Source organism: Artibeus jamaicensis, unplaced genomic scaffold (genome assembly GCF_021234435.1).
Source record: "Artibeus jamaicensis isolate MK-2021 breed Jamaican fruit bat unplaced genomic scaffold, CSHL_Jam_final contig_559, whole genome shotgun sequence".
NCBI lineage: Eukaryota > Metazoa > Chordata > Mammalia > Chiroptera > Phyllostomidae > Artibeus > Artibeus jamaicensis.
In genome coordinates this window covers 1,912,099-1,938,322 of record NW_026521887.1, presented here as the reverse complement: position 1 = coordinate 1,938,322, position 26,224 = coordinate 1,912,099, and the positions used below count along the sequence as shown (strand labels likewise).

Sequence of the window (26,224 nt, the reverse complement as noted above, 5' to 3'; positions counted from 1 at the left end):
TATACATATTTGTATATATAATACATGCAAATAAGATATTATAATTAACATTTCATAGAAATGTTTTGTTATGCAAAGTGTTCAATAAATAACAACTATTTAATTTTTCTAATTAATATATTATACTTGGAATCATTTTAAAATTTTGTGTGGTTTTTATTTGCCTAATTAACCTTTTTTTTTAATATTTTATACATTGTCTTTGCCTGTATCCTACCTTTACTTATTTTCTCCATATTTTCTGAACTATCTTATATTTCCCTTCCACATTAGCTTCTTCATCATCTTTCTTTGAATGAGTATAAAGTTAATCTGTACAGTGATCAATAATAAAGGATAAAGAATATAGTGTATTGAGACAATTCTGGTGAGTTTTAGAGAATGTGTAAATAATGATTTTCTAGAAAGTATGTTAGCTGACTGGAGCCTAATATCAATGCTGTGAAAACTAAAATTGGAAATATAAACTAAATGTCCCTGTGCCTAACACTTTAATACAATGACTATGTCTAGGACAAATATTTATTAAAATATCTTCTGGTATGCTTTACCTCAAGCTACTAAATAATTCTTAATAGTACTGGATTTGTTAAGAATACTTCATGTGAAGACACTGATTGACCAACTATTTCATTTAATTGAAAATCAAAATAAAATGATTCCAAAACTTATAATGAAATTTAACATAAAATATTAATTTTTAATCTTATACTCATAGATTAAGAGAGATAATTTCATTTTGAAATGTGTATCTTAATGTAGTGACATTTTATTTGTATTGCTCAATGCTGGGTCATGTTTTTAACCTACGATTACTTTTCTATCTTGAAAATATTTATTTTTCAGGCTTTAGATATTTTTAATTAAAAATTAGTTACTGCCCTGGCTGCTGTAGCTCAGCGGATTGAGTGCAGGCCTGCTAACCAGAGTATTGCAGTTCGATTCCCAGTCAGGGCACATGCCTGGGTTGCAGGCCAGTTCCTGGCAGGGGACACATGAGAGGCAACCATACATTGATATTTCTCTCCCTCTCTCCTTCCCTTCCCCTCTAAAGATAAATTTTAAAAAATCAGTTACTACTCCCTGTCTTAAATGTTATTGCTTTTAAATGCCTTTTATTTATCAAGTAAGCTCTCACCGAATTTCTACAGAGGAGGAAGAGGGGGTTTTAATTTTCTGCAGTGTCTATACACAAAGGTAAAAGTAAACAGAATCATTAGCTGCAAATTATCACAAACTGAAGCAGCGTTTGAATTGAAAACCTGTTTTCCTTGCATTATATTCTTTAATGCTTTGTGACTTAAAAACACCATTTCAACCTTCTCTTAGCAAACAACTCCACTCTTCTCTAAATTATCTTTCATATAGCAGCAAATTCAAAATCTCAAAATATAAAATGTGGGGAAAAGTCCTCTCCATTCCGATCCAATCTACTCATTTTCCTAGTGTCCAGTGTGTCATATACACCACAAACCAAGTGTATATATAATATCTCCATTCTTTTGATACAAACAGTATGGACAACATACAAACTTTTTCATTTTGTTTCTTATTGGCTTTCTTTCTTTGTTTTTTTAATAGTTTCATTTGGAAATCTCTACAAGTCAATTCACAAGACCTCCTCATTCCTTTTTCAAATATTTACTCTTCCTTTATATAAATGTATTGATAATTTATTTAACTAGTCTCCCTATAATAGAAATGTAGGTTGTTTTCTATTTTTCCTAATTAAAAAAGGTGATTAATATCTTTGTACATATGTAATTTCTCAAATGTGTTAGTATGTCCCCATTTTGGTCAAGGTACATATGAGAAGGGGCCCCAGAAAAGCCCTGGAATTTATTTATAAAAATTGTGTATTCATTCTTGAATGTTTAAACTTCAGCCACCTTTAAATTCTCCATTTGATACCCTACACCCATTGAGATATTTTTTCCACTGCTCAAAACAGTTTTTGAACTGGTTGATTATGTTGCTCAAGGAGAGACTCGTTGAATAGGAAGGGTGGGGAATGGGAGTTAGGCCATTTTTTGGTCAAAAACTGCTGAATACTCAGCATGGTGTGGGCAAGTGCAGTGGTAAATCACCCATCATGAATTGGGTAAACACACTGAAAGAGTATTCAAAAAAATTCACCGAAGCCAAATGCAGTCTCTTACAACAACACCATCTGGTATACTGATACCAGTGGGTTCCTAGAACACTGACCTAGTAGGGAAAGCCTGTACTACAAGGGTCCTGCCCTCCAGAAGATAATTCTGGTTTATTTGAGCCCCTCTCATATACTATATAAATTTAGGAGACATAGCCAAAGTACCCTCCAATGGGTTCATGACAATTTATACTTCCAACAGCAATTACAACATACTCTTCTTTCCTCTACTTCTGATCCTGTCCTCCCTGGTTCAGTCAGGGAAAATTCTCTAACTGCCTATCATAGTACTCACTAGTGACACTTGTTCATCAGAGGCTATTTCCTGTGCCCTCACCTGTCTCCTATTTATGCTCATGTAAATCAGTATAATTCCCCAAGGGTATATTTAGACCAGGATATACTCCCTACTAAATATTACTTATTTGTTTTATGATTAAAAGCTTCCCAAACCATTAAAATTGTAAAATATCATTCCCTGAGTTCAAGGTCATACATAAGTTGCCTGCCCTCATCTATAGTGATTTAGGATTTTAGTTAAACACAGGAGTCTGAAGAATAAGGACTACATTTCCCAACCCTCTTTATAGCTCTGGTGTGGCCCTGAGTCTAATAAGATGTGAGCCAATTGTAGCCAATTTCTTAGTCCTGGCTGCAAAGGGAGGGTGTGCCTCCCCCTTTTCTTCCTGCTAATTGCAACACTAACACAATGACGTTGAACTTCTAGGATATAAGGACTTGGGATGTCAGAGCCACAAGATGGAAGACCCCAAGATTCTTAAGACTTTATGGAGTAGTGTTGCCTTAACAGTTTGTAATTTAATAAGAGAGATTAAAAAACAATTCTATCTTGTTTAATGTGTCCATCATTTCAAGTCTCTGCAATTCATAACTGAACATTTATTATAGTGAAGATTCCTTCCTAAGCATATGCAGATTCAACCAATTTTTTATTCAATTAGAAAGTGAATAATTACAATAAACATTTTATGGAAGTAATATTAATGTGACCTTTCTGGTTTGGGGTATTGCTGATGTTTGTCTTACTGAGCCTGTATTAATTAAAACCCTCTTAAAAGAGTCTGTCACTACACTTACGGCCAAAGAAAGAAGCTAGTTGGAGAAAGTACATTACTGAGATTGAATTGTTTTGATAGGGGGGAGAAAAGTCATTACAGAATCCTGAATCTTGATTAGGAGATAGGTGTTCCATATTTTTCAACTCAATTATTCTGAATTAGCTCAGATATTTTCTGTTCAAACCCTTTCTAAAACAGGCAGCTGAAAGGTCACGATCCTCTCCAGCCCCATTTCATGCATAGCAAGAACTCTCATGAACCACGTAAGTACCTTGTCCTGGTGTGAGGGGAGGAAAAGCAGGATAACAGCCATCATTGTTTTCCTGTGTTCAATTAAAATAGGTATTAAACTGTACTCACTACAATGGACTCCCGTTGGCTGAGGAGGGGAAGGATCCTGAAATTCTGCAGCCACCAGGAGCAAATAGATAAGGAAATTACAACTGGCTATGAACTATAACTAAAGGCACAGTGACTGACTCAATTAGTTAAATGTTTGTTTGAAAGCAAAGCACACTGCATTATTTATTAAAGCAGGAAAAGAGTTAAGTATACAATACATATATGGAATTGTTGATGACACTGTTAATGTTGAGAGTATGGAGATTTGGAGTCAGGCAGATTTGATTTAAATTATGGTACTTTCACTTACTATCTGAACAACATTAGCAAACTTACTCATTTTTTAAAATTTTATTTTCATTCTATAAAAGTAATGATGTAAGTAGCAGCTACTATAATTAATACAGGCAGCAGAAAGTTTAAAATATCAATTTCTATTGCAAAGCTCATTATGACAAATGTCCCCTTGCCATCCTTTCTGACTCATCTGGCTTGCTCCTCAGAAACAGCCACTGTCACCCATTTTAGTTTTTTCTTTTAGTATTTAAGTTATATTTCTTAAAAATAGTTATTAAATATTAATTATTGAATCATACATTTTAGAAAATTTTTACTCATTTTCCATTATGGTGGATATTTTGTTGTTGTGAGCAATATCTTTGTTAAATTACTAATCAGCTTATACATTATATGACTACTTAAATATTGTTCCCTGCTGGACCAAAACATTATAACATGTATTTATTCTTTGTGCAAATTTTGCTTTTCTTAGAAAAGCAACATCATTTGCTTATTTAGTAGAATCATTTGTAGCATTTGGTTAGTAGCATCATTTGCTTATTTTTTATATATCCATTTAAAACTTTTCCCAAAGACACCTGTAAAAGCCCCATCACTCTAATCTATTTACTTTCAAATGCACCAGCTAACCTAGCGATTCTATTTCCTTTCTTTTTTCTGGAGTCCTTCACCCTGGAGCTTTTCTAGTCCTGCCCCATAGGGAAGATCTCCTCCCTCTCTTCTCTGTTAAATCTCTTGTTTACTAGATCTCATGTTTTTTCTTTCCATAATTTACTCCATTGTTTGGATGGAGCAGAGTCTCTCAGCTTCGTGATAAATATTGAAAGGAAGGTTAAAAAATTCAGAGGAGAGGGTAGGTGGAGATGGGCAAAGATGGGGGAAAGGAGGATATCTGTAATAGTGTCAACAGTAAAAATGAAAGAATTTTACATGTCCAAAAATGTCTTTGTTTTTCTCTTATTAATAGTTTGACTGACTATATAATTCCCTTAAAATATATTTTTCCTTCAGAAATTGAAAGGCTTAGATTGTCCTGTTCTCTAGCTTCCACTGTGGCTCTTAAGTTATTTAATTATATTTGATGTGTTTGCATGGGACTTTTTTCTTCTTTTGGTTTTTTTGCACCTTTGTATTCATATTATGTTTGGTGACCTGAAATACATGATTGTGCATGTTAGCTAGAGTTTTTCCTCATCCATTATTCTGCTTGCACGGTGGTCTTTTTAATCTGAAGACCTGTGTTTTCCAATTCTGGAATATATTTAAGAAATATGCTCTTTGATAATATTACATTTATTTTTCTTTGTTTTTCCTTTCTGAAATTCCAAATAGTTAGGTATAAGAATTCATAATTTTTTATCTCATTTACTGAATTTTTCTATACTGTTGTCTATCCCTTCCCTTTTCATTGTATGTTTTGGGAAAATACCCGCCACTTTAAACTAGAATTTTTCTGTTAATTATTTTCAGTGCTCATATTTCTAATTTCCAAGCATTCTTTTCCCATTCTCTGGTAATTTATTTTACATGATATCCTATCCTTATCTCATAATGCAACATCATCTGTCCGGAGCCAATTGTATTTGCTGTGGGCTCGAAGATTCTAGTGTCACTGTTTTGTGTTTGGGATTATTGGGTTTATCCAAAGGCAAATGTTATTATCTCCAACTCTGGGAAATAGTTGCGTGGTTAAAGGCATTCTTAGGTAAAATGTTAAGAAGAAAGGAACTATACCATTCGGTGTGCAGTATGATACATTGTGTTTTTCTTTCTAAACTTTACCCTAGAATTGAGATGCCCTGAACCCCAATTTCTCTGGCTTACTTATGCCAGAGAATAAATGGAGAGGGAAGAAAAAAAAGAGGAGAAAAATGTCCCCTGAATGTTTGGATCCCTGGGGTCTAGTAATGTGCAAACAGACTTTATTATCAGTTTTATGTCTGGCCTATATAACTTACAGAAATTGGTTCTTCTGTGTTCTGACCTCCTTGTCTATTTTATGTCTCAGCTTTCAAAGATATTCTCTCATTTAAAGTTTATATCAGCTATATCAAAGAGGTGTGCAGATTATTCCTTTTTAAGACAAGGAAAAGGGGGTATTTCCAAGGTCAAGACACTATGAAATGGTGGTAGTGAGACCCAAATCCAGCTTTGTCCAACTATGGAGTTTATGTTATTAACCACTACTCAGTACTACCTCCCTCATGAAGATATAGAACACATATGCATTGCCTTAATGGGTTCCCTTTGTATGTTGTGATCATTGTTTCTGTTGTTTGTTAGCTTGTTTTTCTAAGAAATCTGAATTTAAATAAATCCAAACCCATTGTGGTAATCCCAGGATAGTGCCTGTGAGATGAGCATGCAACGGAAGACAATGCACTCACTTCTGGAATATTGGCAGATCATGTAGCCTCAGGCAGTGAGTTGCAGCAAGTTCATGTGACAAGTCTACAAGATGAAAGTAGTGTGTGTATATATATACATATATACTTGTGTCTATGTATACATATCTATTTACAGTTGTGATCTGAATTGGATCATATTGTATAAGTATAAAACAACACAGAATTTGGCATTGATCACAGCAGAAATGGTATCAAACATAAGCAAAACACTTGCTTAGAAAGAAACAACATAGGTAAGTTAAAGAATTGTCCTTAAAATTTATAGCAAAGCCAAGGCTCTACCACTGAACAACAACAACAAAAAAGATGGTTGAATTAGCTACCAAACTCTGCTGAGGACAAATAGAAACGATTCCTTTCAGTGTAAGAAAACAAAGAGATGCTTTAGTAAAAATCCTTGCACAAAATTTGCAAGGCATTTATTATTATTATTTCTATTGAGAGCTTTTATTTGGTCATAGATTTGTAGTGGTGAGAAAGGAGGGGGCTAGTTATTGCTCAAGCTGATACATACTGAGGAATGTAAGGAAGGGAGGAAAGGAGGTTGTTTAGTGCTGCAGTGGCTAAAACACTGAAGAAGCTGTCAAAAGCTTAACTCAACAGCGGACACAAATATTCACTGCAGCAACACCAATGACTATGACATAGGCATCTGGATAAATGACAAGTTATTCAGTTTAAGGGCACATTTGCAATATCCTGCTAAACTGTAGAGAAAGAGAAAGCTGGATGTCTGCAGTATTCTGAGACAACAGGATTCAATCTTTAGTGGCAATTAATGCCTGAAAAAAAGTGCTTTCTACCTACTTTCTACTCAGGGGGGAAAGTCAAATTGTGAGTCAGAAATGTAGGCAGAACTCTGCTCCTTTCTGGATATTACAAATTTCTTCTTTGATCCTATTTTTCTTTTTCTAGAAATACATGATATGCAGAGTGCAAAGACGAACAGCTCTGCAAGACAGATTGCACTGGCAGTTTACTGAATTAAACCTAATAAGGGTTCTTATTATACTTAGATTTCTCACATACATTCTTTTCAGGCATGTGAGTTTTATCCGGAAAAGATTCTGTTGTCATTTTTATTTCTTTATGCCTACTGCCCCAAGAGCTGTTTTAATGCAAATTTATATTTAATATTTAATGCAGTCTATTTCATTTGACTTGAAATCAGGATGACTTTTGAGCAAGACAGTATCATCCAGAAAAACAAAAGAATCCATTTTTAAAATGGAGATATTAATATAACTTCAGCCCCCACTCAGAGGGTGCAGGTTATACTAGTAGGAGTGCTTGTCCTCAGACTGGCTCAAGGATTCAATGTACTGATGGTCTTCAATTCTTTGACCTTAAACTTTGACCTTTGACTTGCTATCTTCTAATCTAAAACTTAAAGAAGAAAATGTTTCTTAATAGTTTTAATTTCATTAGTAGCTGAATGCAATTCCTTAAATGTTTACCATACATGGGGAGAGAATTGTGTCCTGTAGTTTTAAAATCAGGTGCATTCATTCATATGTGAACATTCTGTCACTTGGCCATTCAGGTAGGCTGAAGTAAGTCCAATAATCATACTAAATTTAATTTCGTTGTTTTCCTGGGTCATAAAAATGATGCATCTGATGCCAGTGATAAAAAGATGTAACTCAATTTTATGTATAATAGGGCTTTTTCATAATTTGTGGTTGCTTCATCTAAAAATCCCCTTTCAACATTTGAGAAATCCCCTGCCTCTTGAGCCAAAGTTTACTCTCACTACCAAATTGAAAATTCCAGATAATCACTTTCCCTGTTGCTCCAGATACGCTCAGCTGGGACTTTGGCTTTGCCAACCACAATCCCTCACCCCCTGTTTTGAGCAGAAAGCTAATGATGCAAAGTGAGAAGAAATGCACAGAACCAGTTCTGATGAGGGTTTGCAGCAGCCGTAGTGTCCACTCTCCCACAAATGGTTACAGTGGCATCTTGATCTGGCTAGATACTGGGGGGATGAATTGCACTGTCCACACCCATCTAGCCTTCCAGCTGGGTTAGCTGGCTTTCCTAGAGTTTCCCTTAGCTATATAATAAACCTAAATGCAATTTACTTTTATGTTTAAATTAGATACATAATTGGCTGATGTCTGCTGCTTGCAGATAAGAACTCCGATAGTCTGTTTTCTGTTTGCTCTAATTTTTCAGCTTGGGAACTTCTAGATAAAGAAGATAAATTGATTCCTCATTTTAGAAATGCATGCTATTATAATACAAATAATCATAATCTCCACATAACTGTTTATACAGATAGGTTTGTCTTCTGGGTGGCAGCAAAGGAAAGATAGATAGAGTCCTTATGCTGCCATCTAGAAAACACTCATGTAAGTTTTTTATGAAAATGATATGGACCCTTACAAGTTATAATAAAATTTGCTTCTAGGGAATAGTCTGTCCTTAGGTAAAAATATATTGCTTTCATTTTCCTCTATCACATCCAGAAGCTGGGTGCACTTGAGCAATTCTTATTTAAGACTACAACTACCCCTCCGGTTATGGTCTTTCTTTTGGCTGAAAGTCTATTTTATGGCTACTCTTTCAGTTACTTTAACCTGATCTCCTGAGATAGTCTCTTTCCCTAACATATACATGTTCAAAAGCATTGCTGTAGCAGACACCACATAAACTGTTGAAAGGAAGGATGGTCACAGTCTTTGTTTTTAAGAAATTTAGAGTGTAATCCCAAGGTTAGGTTTAGTATTAAATAACATTAATACAATACTTGCTTAATTATTTTAAAGTGTCTTTCTGTTTACCAGGAAAGGTGTGCTCTGCAATGAGAATGGGGATAATTAATGATATTCTGTCAGTTCTTCAGATCAAATGAATCTGAAAACCTTCAACTCTGAATGCAAGCTAACCAAGCAGCTCGATAAACACAAATGTGCTTCTTGTGAGTAACTTATACTAAAAAGAGACACTCTAGATTGTAAAAGTATCAAGGTAGTTTCTGAGAAAATGTCTCTTCTAGAGTTAAATCCTTTTGAAAATTCAGGTTTATCCGTCTCCTGTGAAATCAGTTTCCATTAGCAGTTAGAAATGGATGAATTATTTTAACATGAATATGAAGTTTAGAAACTCTTCTGAGCCATTTCATCTTTTAAGAAGCTCAGAAAAAAAACACTCAAGAGCTTTCCTACACCATTTAAAATAGTTACAACATATGATAACCCCATACAGGTATTGGTGCTACACAATGGCACATTTCAACACATTTAAAGCCTATTTCATAGAGCTCAGTCCCAGATATAGAAAATTCCTAACAGGAGTTTTGACAAGACTTCAGATATTACTGAAGAGTTTTCTGTGTAAATAACAGCACTTGAACTCTCATCACAGATATGCCAAAGTCCTAGGTAGCCAGCCATTCCCAGTTCGAAGAGTGGGCAACAATTGCTCATTATGTAACAAACAAAAATTCAAAACCCCTAGATTGGCTCATTCTTGGTAAACATTCTTACTTGATTATCAGCATCATAAACCTCATCCTCATTATCTCATTTTGATCGTTATTATCATCAGCCCCACCACCATTGCCATTACAGTTTAATATTTACATTCAACCACAGACGGGGATTTTCTTTTCTTTTTAAAGATTTTATGTATTTATCTTTAGAGGGGAAGAGAAGAAGAGAGGGAGAGAAATATCAATGTATGGTTGCCTCTCCTTTGTCCCCTCCTGGAAACTGGCCTGCATCCCAGGCATGTGCCCTGACTGGAAATTGAACCACGGTTGTTTGGTTTGCAGGCCCACACTCAATCCACTGAGCTACACAAGCCAGGGCAAGATGGGGATTTTCAAAGCCCAAAATGAATCCCCGAGAGTCCAAAAGTTCTAGATTAGGGCTCTTTCAATTAATTAGTCAAAATATATTTAATCTCCTATGAAATAAAATATTACAGCTCTCCCCTTATAGGAATTTAAGTTTTGTGCTGTCCAATAGAACTTTGTGCAATGATGGAAATATCCTATATCTGAATTTTCCAATATAGAAGCTACCACCCATATGTGGCTTTTGAGTACTTTGAAATGTGGCTAGCTGAACTGAGAAAATAAATTTTTGTTGTCCATAATTCTAACTGATTTGAATTTAATTATAGATAGCAGAACATGGTCACTGGCTTTTGTAATGGAGCAATGCAAGGTTTGTGGACTATTGCAAAGAAGGTAATTTTAGAGACGGTCACAAGATATTTTTTATTATATTACTTTCCACTCATTCAACATTTGTTGTTTAGGATAAAAACAACATGGCTATTTTATAAAGTTTCACTTCACAATGAAACAAAATGTTACCATCAGAAATGAAGAAAGTTTTTTCACATTAGTTAATTCTATTTGGTTTCATATGAAAATTATAGAGGAAACATTTATAAATCTTTATATAGTCTTCATTATTAATTTAATGCCTCTTTTGTGGTGACAGCTTCATTGAGATTCAGTAATTTGGTCAAACTGGACAAACATAAGCACCCAATGGCAAGATGGGCAGGATATCAGTTATCTCTGTTTTGCAGACAACCTACATTTGATTCTTCTGATATAAATTAAAGCTATATAACATCAATGTGGTCCTATAAAAATCAGCATGGCTAATTCCCTATGGCATCTATCTTATGTGGAATAGTAAGTAGTGTATATAAACACTTGTATTCATTGTTATATATCCATAAGTCTTATTTGCTTGGGAATAATTAAGTCTATATGTTAGTAATTACTTTATAAAAGACAACCTCAAATAACACTTATTTATTCTATGTTTTTTTATCCCTCTAAATAATGTGATTTCTCCTTCTTCTGAAATGCTCAGTAACTTACCACCCACAGATAATAGCAGTTATGTACTTGCTTCATTTTTATAATACATTAAGAGTAACCTGAAAGAAGCTGTCTCCTTCATAGCACTGTGTTACCCGCATGCATCAAAAGAGTGCCCTTCTCTCAGTCTATAACCCAGAATGTTTATGAAATTGAATTATGTGTTATACTGCCACACTATACCAAATTTACAATTCTTCTTTTATAGTGATCCCTTTACTCTAACATAAAGTATATGTATTCATGAAGAAAAAAACAGTCAGTTGTACAACTCCCCAGGAAAATGTCCATAAATATGTTACCAAAGCTTTCCTTTTCATCATGGAGATATCTTTGTTCCATGTAAATAAAAAAAGAAATATCTTATTAATCTACAACAAACCCCTGAACATTCCACAAGAATTCCAAATAGAATTCTCAAGAGTACTTCTAAATACTACTTCCTACAGGAATAAACAAAAAGATGGGCTAGAAGAGCATATTTTTGCTATAACTCTTGATCTTGTTTTTTAATAGAAAATGTGCTTGGTCAATTTTTTAAATAAAACAATACTTTAAGTCTGCTGCTTAAAATAAAAATGTACTGACATGAGATAATTTTAGATTGTTTTCACAGTAAGATAAACAAATTTGTACATGCAATACCAAATGTCATCCAAAAGTCTTCAGCCAGAATACACAAATAAGACCCTAATTATATCAATCCCTTCCATGTCAAAAACCTTTTACATTAATTAAATTATCTTAATCCATATATACTTTATTTTTTAATCCTACAATACACACGTTACAAATTGTGCCTCAATTTGATAATAAGAACCTAAAAAATGTCCAAATGGGTGATTCCATTAAATTCATATATTTACATTTGCATTTGGAGAATTTTCATTACCCATAATTCTTTCTTTTACTGCTCTCTCTCAGAAGAAATATTCTGAGAGAATAAGCAGTGACATTCCCAAAAAGGATTAAAAAGCCAGAAGGAATAAACCCTAAACCAATAAACAGATGGCAATAACAGTAGTAAAACAGAGAAGTTGAGGCAATCCACAGACTAAAAAATGCGTTGGTATGAGCCATAAACACAAACTAAGTTCAGGGGTCCTGAATTAACCTGAGATCCAGGATAACACCCTAAGGTATTGAAGCGTAGACATTAATTTTGAAGTTCTTTTTTAAGATTCATTAACAAGTAGAATAGATAACACAGAGTGATACAGATGTAGAAGAGCAAAAATATAAAGTACAAAGCATCTTTCTCAGCCCCAGCTTCATTTCAGAGAGAAAGAATCTTGCCAGATGGTGGACTGCTATACTTGTAATTTTACTGTTGCATGTCCTAGAAGGATAAAAAAATGAAAGCATTGAAAATGTCACGCAGTGTGAAAGGCTTGTATGAAAAGGTACAGAGCTGTCTTTCAGCACACAGACTACAAAAGCTTTTCAAATTGTTGCCTCATAGCAGCTGCAGTGGTTTGATTCCTTAAATTCAAAAGACTTTCTCTTGTATGCTATCAAAGAAGGAAGCTGACTTGCTAACCCATAAACCAAACTGACACTGAGTTTTGACGTCTACCCAGGCTTCATTTCCATCTGGAGATGGACCTCATCCAGTATGTTATTCTAGCACTGAGGAGTGAGCCCTTGACTTCTGCTCCCGAGCAGAGCACTAAGAGGTCCAGTGTCCCTGCAGATGCAACAAGGCCTTCCTGACCCAAATCTACTGATCAGACTGTGGCCACATGAGGAATAGCCACTGCAAGGCAGCATCTGATGTTCTCAAGAATGGTACTCTTAAGCTGTATTTTTTAATTTAATTATATTATAATTTTACTATTTCTTCAGAAAGCAGAGCATGTGAAATATTGATTTTCCTTTAAGGGAAATGAATGAAAATAAATGGGTTTTACTCTCTCAGAGCACAACAATATAACTAGTCATTGTTCCTTTTTTAATTCATTACATGATATTTCCCTCTCTATTCGTTTGTATGGATTCCAATATTTTTTATTGATTATAATGGTATAAACTTATAATGACAAGGGTGATGTTTATAGCTTGTGTACTACATGTAAGGTATGTGCCAAGTGCATTAATAAATGTATACATGTAATGCTCACAATAGGATTATATGGTACAAATTGTTATTATTTGCATCATATAGAAAAGGCAACAGAGGGCTGAAGAGATTAAATACATCATCTGAAATCACAGCACTAGATTTAAGAGGAGTTGTATAAACTGATGCTCCAGTCAATGCACACTATCATAAACTTACTTCAGTTAGTCATCTTAGTTCCTGATTGCCTAGTGAATGATATAATACAGAAGCAAGTGCATGATAAAATGGAAAGTTTAAACTGACCAGATATACAGTATGTGTGTTCTATGTTATCAGTAATTTTTCTTTTTCAGCATTTTAAAAGAATGGGTCATATGACACATGACTCAATACTTTAATTCTTCTTAATGTACAAGTTTAGTCACTGCATGGCATGAAATAGGATCACTGAATTTAAAGAAAACAATAATTGCATAATTGGTAGTCTGCTGTATAAACCAAAGGAGATAAGTGGTTTTTTTTAAAAAATAATTAAGTGAAGAAAATGAAAAATCAAGATGGAAAGAGATAGAATAGGATACAGGAAAACATCTCATATTTGAAGTCTGTAGTCCAAGACAAGGGCTCTACTCAAGCATTTACTACCAGTGTTACTTCAACTGTATGTATTTAAGTTGACTTCATATAAGGAACGGATTGTCATTAAAGCCTCTTGAAGCCTTTAATTCAGTGATTACAAATTTTAATGCAAAGAGTCCATTCCACGGCCACCATTGATCATGAGATATGATGATTAGAACAAACATGAAAAGCTTAGAATCAACAACTTCCCAAGCTTCCTTCAGAACCCTCCAGCTGGCTCTTTCTCCCAGCTTTTTCTTGTGATGGAAGCCTGCACCCAGAAATTGCCCTCAATTATTTGTTCCTCACAATATGGACAGCTTCTTAATCTGAACAGAACATCTATCTCTTTATTCATTTTCTGCTTTGATATTTCTCAGTTTACCACCTATGAATATGATACAGATATATCTGTATCAATATTATTTCCTACTTTAAATTCCAAGAACCCAAGGATGGTGTCCATGGCAACATTCTATACCTATGCTTTTTGTGCCTGAAGAGTTTCATATCACAAAATGTCTCAAAAATTAGCCAGCTTCTTTTATAAAAAGCAGTGCTACTCTATAGAACAGTGCTCTATGAAAAGCATGGCAATAAATAATTAGTCATAGTCCATAGCAAGGTAAGTATATAAATTGAGAGGGTCTTAAAACATTTTTATGGCAATGATTAGGAGAGTCACATTGTTGAACAGGGTACCACCTAATTAGGGTGTTTTGAGACTCAGTGGAGAACTGTATGTGGTATGTATGACCTTTGTATGGTCACATACAGGAGACTACCATGGGTTATGATGCAAGGGTAGAAAGTGAGTTCTGCAGAGAGAGTTTCCGAAGCACCACTGTATAGCATGCATTTCTGCCATGGAGGTCTCTATGTATTCTACTCACCACGGTGGTCCAGGTTTGCTGAATTAGCAGTGAGTGATTTTTATATTTTTAAATAAAAACAAAAGCTCAAAAGATTAAGATGCAGGGCTTCCTAAAAGGGAATGTAATTTTTTCATATAATTATAAGAATCACTCCAAAAAAAAGTAAATGGATATGTAAAGAATATGGCACACTGTTTGTTTTCTCTGACTTTGTTTTATCAATGTTTGCCAAGTTCAATGCATGGAACACAGTTAACTTTGGAAAGCTAAAAAGTTGATGACACCTATAAAAATTAGGGTGTCCATCTCTCAGGCATTAATTGAAACCCAATTATGTCAGCCTTCAAGGAAACCTTAATATCCAAGGTCACCCTATCAATGTTTCTATCGAGATCATTCAGGTGTTCTCAAAGGCAGCAGGCACATTTACACTTCTTAGCCAGAGTTATTACCAAGGATAAGAGAGTGCTGAAAGGCTCAAAATTCATCCATCAGAGTCTTTGCATTTGGAAAATAAAACTTTCAATCACTCCAGAACAGTGCTCCCTAATTTCAGCCAGCTGTAAAATTCACCCAGGGGAAAAGAGTCACAGCATATTATATTGCACTGAACCATATTTTTCCCCTTCATCCTCACTGTAAAAGCTTTATCAATGTACAATGCTGAGTACAGGAGAGAGAACAGCTCGATTACTTTTTTTCTCCCAATCCTATTCTCAGTACATCCAGGGTCAAGGTTTGATAAGGGAAAGAAACTCTGCACCTAAGTTACAGACAAGTTATTTGAAGGATCTGCTTTCTCTTCACTCCCTGTATAGTCAGAGACACATTTTGAAGTCCCTATAGGACATTACACAAGAAATACATCCTTCCCCAAAGTGGACATGCAGTGGCCAGCTAAGCTCTGAAAATGGTTTCAATGGAGCTAAGCTGGCCACAGGAGAGGTAACTGTATTTGAAGACAAATTTGTTTTCAGATGACATTTTTTAAATGGCTAATAAGATCTTACATAGGCCACATGCCTCATCAAAAAGTATGGTGAATGCTAAGTTTAGTGGGAAGAGAGTTCAGATATAAACTCTCTTGCTGACAGTGTGGATTGAATCATAGAATTGTAAAGAGAAACTCATTTTTACATAAATGTTTATTGCTTGTTTTAATGGGAAGTTGGGTTCTAGAAATGGAGTTGGGTCCAGGTTTACTCTGAATAAAAATAGTGAAATTGGGAAAATCAAAATCACCGAATCTCAGAGTTGGGGGTAGCTTAAAGATCGTCTATACCAAATGCTTATCTGTGCTGGAAACTACTACAGCATCCTCAGCAGGTGTTGTGGAAGCTCACTCTTATTGCCCACATACCCCATGTCACTGAACTCTTTTGGTTGAGCTCAGTTATCCTATGTGTCAGCCAGATTTTCCTGTACCCTCTACTCATCAATTCTATTTGTATCTGCTGAAACTAAATATCAACAGAATCCCTCTTCTGAAAACTGTATAGGTATTTAAATCAATAAATAATGCTCCCTAGAATCAGTCCAATATATTCTAAATTTATAAAATCCCCCTGTACAGTATGTTTACTAGCCATATAAGTATCAAGTTGGAACTTACAAGAAATCCTGAAAATTTCAGGTCTCACCATAAACCTGCAAAGTCAGAAACTCTGAGCTGGAAGTCAGCAAGTGCTTGTTTAATAAACTCTGGGTGATTATGATGCACACTGAGGTTTAAGAACTGAGTTAGAAGATCCTTAAAGGGAAGGGGAAGAAAAGCTAAGAAGCCTGTGAAGTATGAAATCAGGAGGGAGCAAAATGTGCTCATTAAAGTAGCTGGGGGATATTGTCCACTGCCCAGAGCACTGGAGTTATAACCAAGAAGTGCCAAAGCTTGGTAAGGACAAACCGAATGGATGAGGACTGATTCTCAAAAAGAAAATAAGATTTTATCTTCTGTCTTTATCACCTTTCCAATTGCTGAAACAAAGGGAGGGTGAAGTGATACCCTACATGCTTTCATCTCCTTTGTACTCCAAGTTTGCAATCATGATTATTTGTATTAGAATTAAATGAAATATTGCATATGATGCCAGCCCCTAGTAGATACTCAGTAAATAGTACTAGCATGATCACTTTTCATATTACCAATTTTCCTTTTGTTCTCCATTAAAAGCATGTTAAGAGCTATTATTTTTATTTCCTTGCCATTCATCAGGGCTGCCCACAGTTTATCTGCATTATTCAACCTCCTTGAAGACAATCATGTGCTCTGCTCACTTTTGTAAGAATAACAGCTCCAAGCATCATAATTATGAGTATTAAGTGTCTGGTAAGGCCTGTTGTATTAAAATTTTAGGTTCTTAATTCGACCACCTAAAAGATTGCAACAGCAAATTAGCCAAATAAACAATGGAAGAAATTTGGCTGGGGAACCAGAGAGTTTGTTATTTTCTCGAGCATTACGCGTCTGCCTGCACCGCAGTTCTTATCCACGTCCTTTTAATGACTGATCACCTTAGAGCAAAATCACGCTGGGCAGAGGGTAGTGATTCCTGCCACCTTCTGGGTAAACACAGGTTGAAACACATCTGTTCACAGCAAAGGTTGCATATGTGCTTTTTTCCCCATACAGGGAGACTAACCCAGCTTCATTTGTGTACAAGCAAATCTCAATGAAACTCTAAGATAACAGGAGACACTATTTTCTAAATTGATTTATATCCAAATAAATAACTGTGCTCCACATGGGTATTTCATTGTATACATAATATGAATGTTACCTTGCATTAATTTAAAACGGGTATGTCATTAAATTTCAACATATATAAAATAATATATAACACAATAACCATAATTTTTATATCTGGCATAGGTACCTTGGGAAGGAGTGTAAATGCTCCAGATATCATGCACCAAATTGTATGAAATAAAGTTTACAGGTAAAAATGATGCAGTTTCTTAGGGTACACATTAGACCATGAAAGTGGCTTTGCTGACACTTCTATTTCTGTCCTTCCCCTAGACAAGTGAGCTGGTCCTTCACCATCTTCCACCAGTACCCACAACTAAAGGAAAATACAGTCTCCATGGGTCGGCCCAAAGACACGGACCGGACTTTGGCAGTACAGTAGAAACAAACTGTTGCACATCTAGAGTAGTAAACAGTGGAGGCAGGCCTGCAGACTTTACAGTTTTCAATGCTAAATGGTATTTTGAATAGAACAGGCTTAATATTTCAGTTTCTATGTGTTCCTGAAAAAATATGCAGAATACTGCTCTTTCCAGCGGAGTGCAAATTTACCTTTCTTCCTCTGAATACATATGGGAGAAACCATGGCCTGGTCCCTCCCCGCATGGCCCCATGCCTCAGGAGACTGCAGGAGGCTCACTCTTCCACCCACTTCTGATCTCTGCCCACAATGCCTGATGACTGCTTCTGCAGTGGAATCCCAACACCTAACTCCAAGGGAGTGATAGACTCTAGGGACAGCCTCAGTCTGCATTTTTCCTTCTCATTTTACTAATCTTACTGCCTAGTGTAGAGGCAAACAGAATATACAATATCCTCCTCAGTCTCTCCTGTGAGAGGGGAACCTCAGCAAGAGAGGCATTCCTGGAGACTGTGGATCTCTCATATACATTCCTACCATCATTTCATGAATATTTTAAAACTTTCTCAAACAACATATGCATGCAAAAGGCTTTTGTCATGCTCTGTTTATCCACACACTCTGGCTAATGATAAATTACGGAAGTCATCATGCTTTTTATTTCAGCCTTTGAGTCATTATAAAGTCAAAATTAAACATTCGGCGAGTTAAGAAATAAAGCATTCTGGTGGAATTATATGTACAACATAACCTAAACAGAGAGAGCCATTAAAGAAAGAGAGGAAGAGAGGAGGAAGGAGAGAGGGAGAGAAATAGGAGGGAGGGAGAGAGAACATTCAAGAATTCATTAAAAGGTCTTATTATATCCTTTCCGTATTCAGAGAATCCGGACTGAGGGAAGCAAAGAAACAGGCTCCGAGACTGGATGATTTGATGGTTCATATAACAGAAATTTAGGTGTAAGCTAAGCCACGTCCTTCCTGGCCTAGAGGCCTGACTTCAGTATTCCAGAACCAAACAGGCAGAAGTAGCGCCCTTTCACTCAGTCGTGATGTCCTGTGGTGTCTTCCTGCAGTTCCCCTTACAACACTGATATTTCTCTTCTTAAAATGTCTGCCTGTAGCTCTAGCAGCAGAGTGTGAAAGAAAGGCTTAGCATACAGAAAACCTGGGTATATCTAGCCACATCCTCTGAGCAAGTCACTAAACCTCTCTAACCCTTGTTTTCCTCTGCAAGATGGAAGTAATAAAATGCCACTTCCGAAATTGCTACAATTTAAAATATCGCATTTAAAGCACCAGCCCAGTCAGATCAGATTAATACAACTTGGTATGTATTTCAGCTTGTACTTTCACCTTTAGGAAAACCACATGGTTGCTCTGAGCACACATCTGAAGCAAACCATACATGTGGCTATTACAATAACCACTTGAGTTAGAATTTTCTATGCATCTATTTGTCACAGATTTTCAATATTTTAAAAAACCTTACAGGCCTTCTAGCTAGAAGTCATACCCAAAGCTGGAATTCTTTCAATACCTTAATTCATTATTTCATTCATTCATAAAATTGAGCCAATTTGTTGGGCAACCAAGAAGGTAATGATGAAATGAGGCATGTGATTCCTGGGTTACTCCTTCATGAGTGTGTCTCAATCCAAAAGCCTGGCTGCTTTTTTGGTATCTGACTTTTCATACATCTTTTGTCCTGCAATTCCTATTGCTAGATAGTATATCCCCCAAGACCTGAAAATTCATAGTCATGTGTAATAGTACAAATATTTCATTTTTAATAATCTTTAAAATAAATATTAGTTTTCTTAGACATGCCCTCAAAGATGGAATGAATGTGACTGAGAAATTCTGAAAGATGAAAACACAAAATTTAATAGATCTTGTGTACCTCCTATGTGCAAGGCATTTTATTGGCAGGCATGAAGGAGTACAGGCACAACAACATCCACCCTGCTCTATGAAATTAATATCTAATCACGTGCTGTGAAACCTTTTTGGGTGTGGATCATGTATAAATCAAAACAAATGATATCCTGGTGGCAGGATAAAAGATAAAATCAACTCAAACTCCAAAAAAACCCCAATTTTGAATTGTGAGGAGTAATGTTTCTTCTTCGTCTTTTAGATGATAGTAAGAGAACTTTAAATCCCTTTCAAAACACCTCATATGATGCCTTGAAAAATAAAACTCCTACCAATTGTTCCAGTATCATATTCTTTTTTGTTTAATCTTTCAATGAACTTTTTATTGTCCTTCAGCCCTACCATGGGATGCTCCACTTCTGCTGCCTTTAATGCCTCAGAGCTTTGGTGTCACTGACCTCAGACACCACTTTGCCATCCACAATCCTGTGGGTTGTGGTCTTTTGGATGGTTTGTGAAGAGTGGCTCTTGTCTGGCACATCAACTAGATTGAAGTCCTCCCCTTCTTCCAGTAGGCTGTGGTAGGTGGCAATCTCAGCCTCCAGCTTGACCTTGATGTTCAGCAGGACCTCATACTGCTGGGACTGGCACTGCCTCTCTGCCTGGGTCTGGGCCAGTTCTGACTCCAGTTGCAGCAGGATCCCATTGAGTTGTTCAATCTGCATGGCATAGTGCGTCTCCACTTCCCTCAGGCTGTTTTCCAAATTGACCTTCAGATTCTTCATTGGGTCCAGGTCAATCTCCAATGACTGGACCATATGTCTCAGCTCCATGAATGTCATCTCAGCAGAGCCTATCTCAATGGTCTATGAGGTGACCACTGTGATGCTCTCTTCAATCTGACGGGACCAGTCCTTGTCCTGTCCGGCTCCTCTCAGTTCTTCTAAGTCAGCTCATCATACTGGGCCTGGATGCCTGCCATGATTTTGCCAAGGTCCTGAGATTTGGGGGCATCCAACTCCACAGCCAACCCAGAATTGGCAATTTGGTTTTGTAGACCATTTACTTCCTCCTTGTGGTTCTTCTTCATGAAGAGCAGCTCCTTGAGAGCCTAAATCTCTGTCTCCAGATGCAGCTGAGTAATATTGGTGTCACCAATGACCTTTTGGAGCCCATTAATGTTATTCTCCATAGACTGGAGCACAGCCAGCTCCAGCTCATACTTGACTCTGAAGTCATCAGCAGCAAGATGGGCATTATCGATCTGCAGAATGATGCTGGCATTGTCCACAGAATTTGCAAAGATCTGAGCCTTCGGGTCCTTGATGGTCTTGAAATAATGTGCCCAGTCTCTGACCTGGGATCCCTTCTAAGTGTTCCTGGATTTTGCTCTCTAGTCTCTGATTATCGGCCTCCAAGCTTCTCACCCTCTCCAGGTAGGAGGCCAGGTGGTCATTCAGGTATTGTATAGTCTCCTTCTCTCTCTAAATACCCCCTATGCCCACCAGATCCCCGGCCACCCCTGCAGCCAGGCCCCCAGAACCCCAGCTGCCCTGCGTGTTGGTCGAGTAAAACACCGAGATCTGGAAGCCTGAGTCCCCTGCACGGTGCTTACATAGACGCTGGCCACATGGCTGGCTGGCTGGACCCAGTAGCTGGGCTGCTACACAGAGTCCAGGGTCTGGTGGCATGTGGAGAATCTGGAGCATGTGCTGAAGCTCATGTTGTTCAGGGAGAAAGGTGAGAAGCTGAGATTCAGGTTGAAGCTGCCCAGTATCATATTCTTTATTACCTGTAGGCACAATCAACTACTTCTTGTTTATTGTATGCTATATCTTTGATACTGGTGTTATCTCTTAATTAGTTTCTTTATCTTACTCTTTAGCTCCCAAGTTAAGTCTAGTAATCCCTTACACTGGGTTTAAAATGTGCTTTAAATATCATGTGCTTTTATTCTTTCAGCAAAAATTATTGAATGCCTATTATATAAAGGGTAGAAGACACAGCCTCTGTCCTCATTGAACTATGAATGTGTGCATTTGTGTCTGTGTATACACACAATAACACATATAAATTTTATGATAATAATAGTTACATGAGAATATTATGATAACACAAGTTATTCTGGGTTGATCAACTTTTGAGCATGCCAGGCCTTAACTGCACAATACAAAATGTATCAAACATGTAAACATATGAGGCAGGAAATGAATTTCCTTGAGTTACTGAATAAATAAACAATAAGCACAAAAAGCACAATTTTGATGTGAAAAATGGAAAACTCCAGTTTTCTCTATGGATTATACATGCAAGTCGATATTACAGATTGGATATAAATTGAAAGTGAAATATCCCCTAATGGAAGCATAGAAGAAAATCACATCCAAAAGATATTCATATTGCCATTCATTCAGTGTGGTGTCTGCTTCATTTTGAATTCTGCAAATTATTTCAACTCTCTTACAAAAAAGAAACAGCCTGTTACCTACCAAGCTTGATATTTCACCTGTGAAGAGCATTCGTAAATTCAAGTATCCATCTTTAATCATTCATCGTATCTTGTCATGAAATTCCTCTCCAACTGTCTCTTTCCCACAGCTCTTGCACATATCAAAAATAACTAATTGATTAATTAATCAAAAAGTAGTAATCTGGCCCAGATGGACACATAGGCACATACACTGTGCCTCTTCACACAAACAAAAGAACAACAAATTTAAAAACAAAAATAAATCATAACTGCCAGAAAATCAAACTGTATGGAAGTTTGACAATGAAGGAGTTAAAGAAGAAACATTCATTTAGACTGGTAGGAGGGACAGAGAAAGGCAGCAAGGGCAGAGAGGACTCATCACAAGGCAGTGGCTGGAGGATTGGGGCAGGGAAGGCAGTGGCTAGTGGACTGAGTGAGGTTGTAACTGGCAAACAGGGCAGTCCCATATTTGCATGCAGATAAACTTGGAAGAACAACTGGAGGGTTAGACAGAGCATGCAACCCAAGATTCCAGCCAGGGGAAATAAAGCCTCAAAACCTCTGACTGAATAATCAGTGTGGGGGGGAGGGGGGGAGACAGCAGGAGAAACTCCCAGCTTCACAGGAGAGTTTGTTGGAGAGACCACAGGGTCCTAAAAAGTATACAAAATCACCCACCCAGTTATCAACACCAGAAGGGCACAATTTGCTTGTGGGTAGCAGAAGAAGTTACTGAAAGCCAGCCAAGAACCCCACAAGCAGTATTGTTCCCTTTTGGACCCCTCTTCCAGAGACAGTGCCACAATACAACAACCTGGGTTGCCCTGCCCTGGTGGAATACCTAAGGCTCCATCCCTTACTAAGTAACAGGCATGCAGAGACCAAAAAAAAAAAGGCCCAAAGAAAGAACAGATCAAAGCTCCAGAAAAATACAACTAAACAATGAAGAGAGAACCAACCTGTTAGATGCAGAGTTCAAAACCCTGGTAATCAGGATGCTTACAGAATTGGTTGAGTATGGTTACAAAATAGAGGAAAGAGTGAAGGCTGTGAAAAGTGAATTAAAAGAAAATGCACCGGGGACCAATAGTAACGGGAAGGAAACCAGGACTCAAATCAATGGTTTGGACCAGAAGAAAGAAGGAAACGTTCAACCAGAACAGAATGAAGAAACAAGAATTCAAAAATATAAGGAGAGACTTAGGAACCTATGGGACAACTTGAAACATTCCAACATGTGAATCACAGAGGTGCCAGAATGAGAAGAGGAAGAGCAAGACATCGAAAGTGTATTTGAACAAATAATGAAGAAGAGCTTCCTCAATCTGGCAGAAGAAATAGACTTCCAGGAATTCCAGGAAACTCACAAAATCCCAAAGAAGTTGGACCCAAGGAAGCACACAGCAAAAAACATCATAATTACATTACTCAAGATTAAAGATAAGGAGAAAATCTTAAATGCAGCAAGAGAAAAGGAGAGTTATCTGCAAAGGAGTTCCTACAAGACCATCAGCTGATTTCTCAAAAGAAACCTCACAGGCAAGAAGGGGCTGGAAAGAAGTATTTGAATTCATGAAATGCAAGGGTCTGTATCCAATGACTACTCTATCCAGCAAAGCTTTCATTCAGACTGGAAGGGCAGATAAAGTGTTTCCCAGATAAGGTCAAGTTTAAGAAGTTCATCATCACCAAGCCCTTATTATATGAAATGTTAAAGGGACTTACCTAAGGAAAGATGAAAAACTATGGACAGTAAAATGACAACAAACTCACATCAATAACCGAACCTAGAAAACCAAAACCAAAAAACAAACTAAGCAAATGACTAAAACAGGAACAGAATCAGAGAAATGGAGATGACATGGAGAGTTATTAGTGGGGAGATGGAGGGGGAGAATGAGGGGAAAAGATACAGGGAATAAAAAGCATAAATAATATGTACAAAATAGGGGGAGGTTTAAAATAGTATAGGAAATATAGAAGCCAAGGAACTCATGTGTATGACCCATGGACATGAACTAAGGGTGTGGAAAGTATGGGTGAGAAGGCAGGTGTAGGTCAGAGGGGAAAAAAGGAGGAAAATGAGACAACTGTAATAGCATAATTAATAGAATATATATTTTTTAAAAGTAGTAATTATCATGTTTTAGAATTAAAACTTTGCCATTCAGGACAATATTTCTTATTTTAATTGTGCCTTTTAATGTGCTCTCTCCCCAGATTTTTATGGTGGATATTTCTAATTCTTTGTATTGTTGTTCAAGTACAGTTGTCTCCATTTCCCCCCTTCCACTCCTAATTGGGTAACCCCATGAACACTTGAAAATTACAGAATTATTTCCCATATTTAGGTTAGAGCTAGGACTACTCAGGTTCAGAAGCCATAGGCTTACAAAATACGATTTCAAAGGCAAAGTGAAATGTCTAGTGGTATACCACCTAAAGCAATAGAATATCTGCCTGCATTACTCATCTGATATGTCATCTTAGGGATCTAAAATGCAAAGATAATTCTTAGCTCTACACCACTGACTCATTAAATACAAAACCAAAGCACTCTCAATTAATCAATTAGAGTGTTTCAACTGAATGATAAAGTTCATTAAATATAAAAGATATATGCAATGAAGATAAAGTTACATTGTATGTTTCTTCCCACCATACCTACACCCACATCCCCAAAATGCATTACAGATTGTGTAATGTCAATGTATTTTTGATATAAAGCATATCTTGGTCATTAGAGAAAGAAATGGATTGAAGACTTCATTCATATATTAAAGTTTGATGTTACACATTCATAGCAGATCAAAATCTTTTATAATGCAGGCTAGACCATTATGTACTTAATCAAGCTGCAAGCCATGCAACTTGTTAATTGTTATGTTAATTCAATTCCCATAGTTACATGCGGTAAGCATTCTGTGTGAATTTGGGGAATGGGGGATGGCTTGGTTTTATTTTATTTTTATTAAACAAGCCTTGATTTGGTGTGCTTAAATTATAGAAAACAGAATGGCACACATAAAGTTTTATATTTTTAAAACTAAAATCATGGGCAAAAATTATATCTAACTTGTATTTGTACCAAATCAACCACTCTTCCATAAAATCAACTCATATTAAAAAGTTTCTTGTTGCTTGGGAATTATTAAATTATCCCAAGCCTGAAGTCTGACCCATTGAAGTCTGACTGTTTAATACAAGTAACACTGAAATACACTGCCTTTGATGTCTCTTATCTCTCACTGTAAGGACACGTACATGAGGTGGAGTCAATAGCCACATCAAACAATGACTTGTTAGAGAATGGGGCAGGTCTGTCTGTCCAGAAATGATACAATCTTGCTACTATGTTTTTAATTTCTGTGGCTGTCATTAGTTCTACACTAGTGTTAACTTTTTCGTTGAATGCCTGGAAAATAACACGCACTTAGTGGTCAAAAGGGAGATGTGCATGAGGCAGTGGGCAAGCAAGAACAGAATGGCACCAAAGACATACAATGTCTACTTTATAGTATTTTCTTCGGGAAATCCAGGGAAGCTTACAAATCTAGGGATGATTTGCAAATTAAGTTTTACACTTAAATTCTGAAGAGGTTCACTAGACGACTGGAGTTCAGTGCATATTTTTATAATTTTAAATTAGGTAATTAGTACTTATAGTGCTTATTTAAATAAGTAAGTCACTACTAATTGAAATTACTATAGTTAAACATGTATCACACATGTATATGTTAAAAATAATTTGTATATTATATAGCATATATGTTTACAGTGTATACATGTTAAAATGTACTTTATATATTATATGTAAACATATACTATTTTGATATTTATTATCTAAAATACATATTACATAAAATGTTTCTTGATAATTCCTTAGAGATTGTCTAAAAGTTGGGAATGCAGGGAGGATAAATACATTCAAATTTCATAATCAGTAAAACCCAATGAAGTTTTGTTAAAAATGGTCCCTTGAAGCTCACATGCAAACAAAGTAGACTTGTGAAGAAGAAAGAAAAAATTTGGTCCAGTATAGCGAAGAAGGTTGCAAGTTAGCAAAATGAAACTGAAAA

At 36.3% G+C, this 26,224-nt stretch overlaps 1 protein-coding gene across 2 annotated transcripts in view; it reads right to left on the bottom strand.

Moving 5' to 3' along the window:
• Window positions 1–26,224, bottom strand: part of NALF1 (NALCN channel auxiliary factor 1) — a 597,532-nt gene that overhangs the window by 456,517 nt on the left and 114,791 nt on the right. The gene's annotated exons all lie outside the window — the stretch shown is intronic.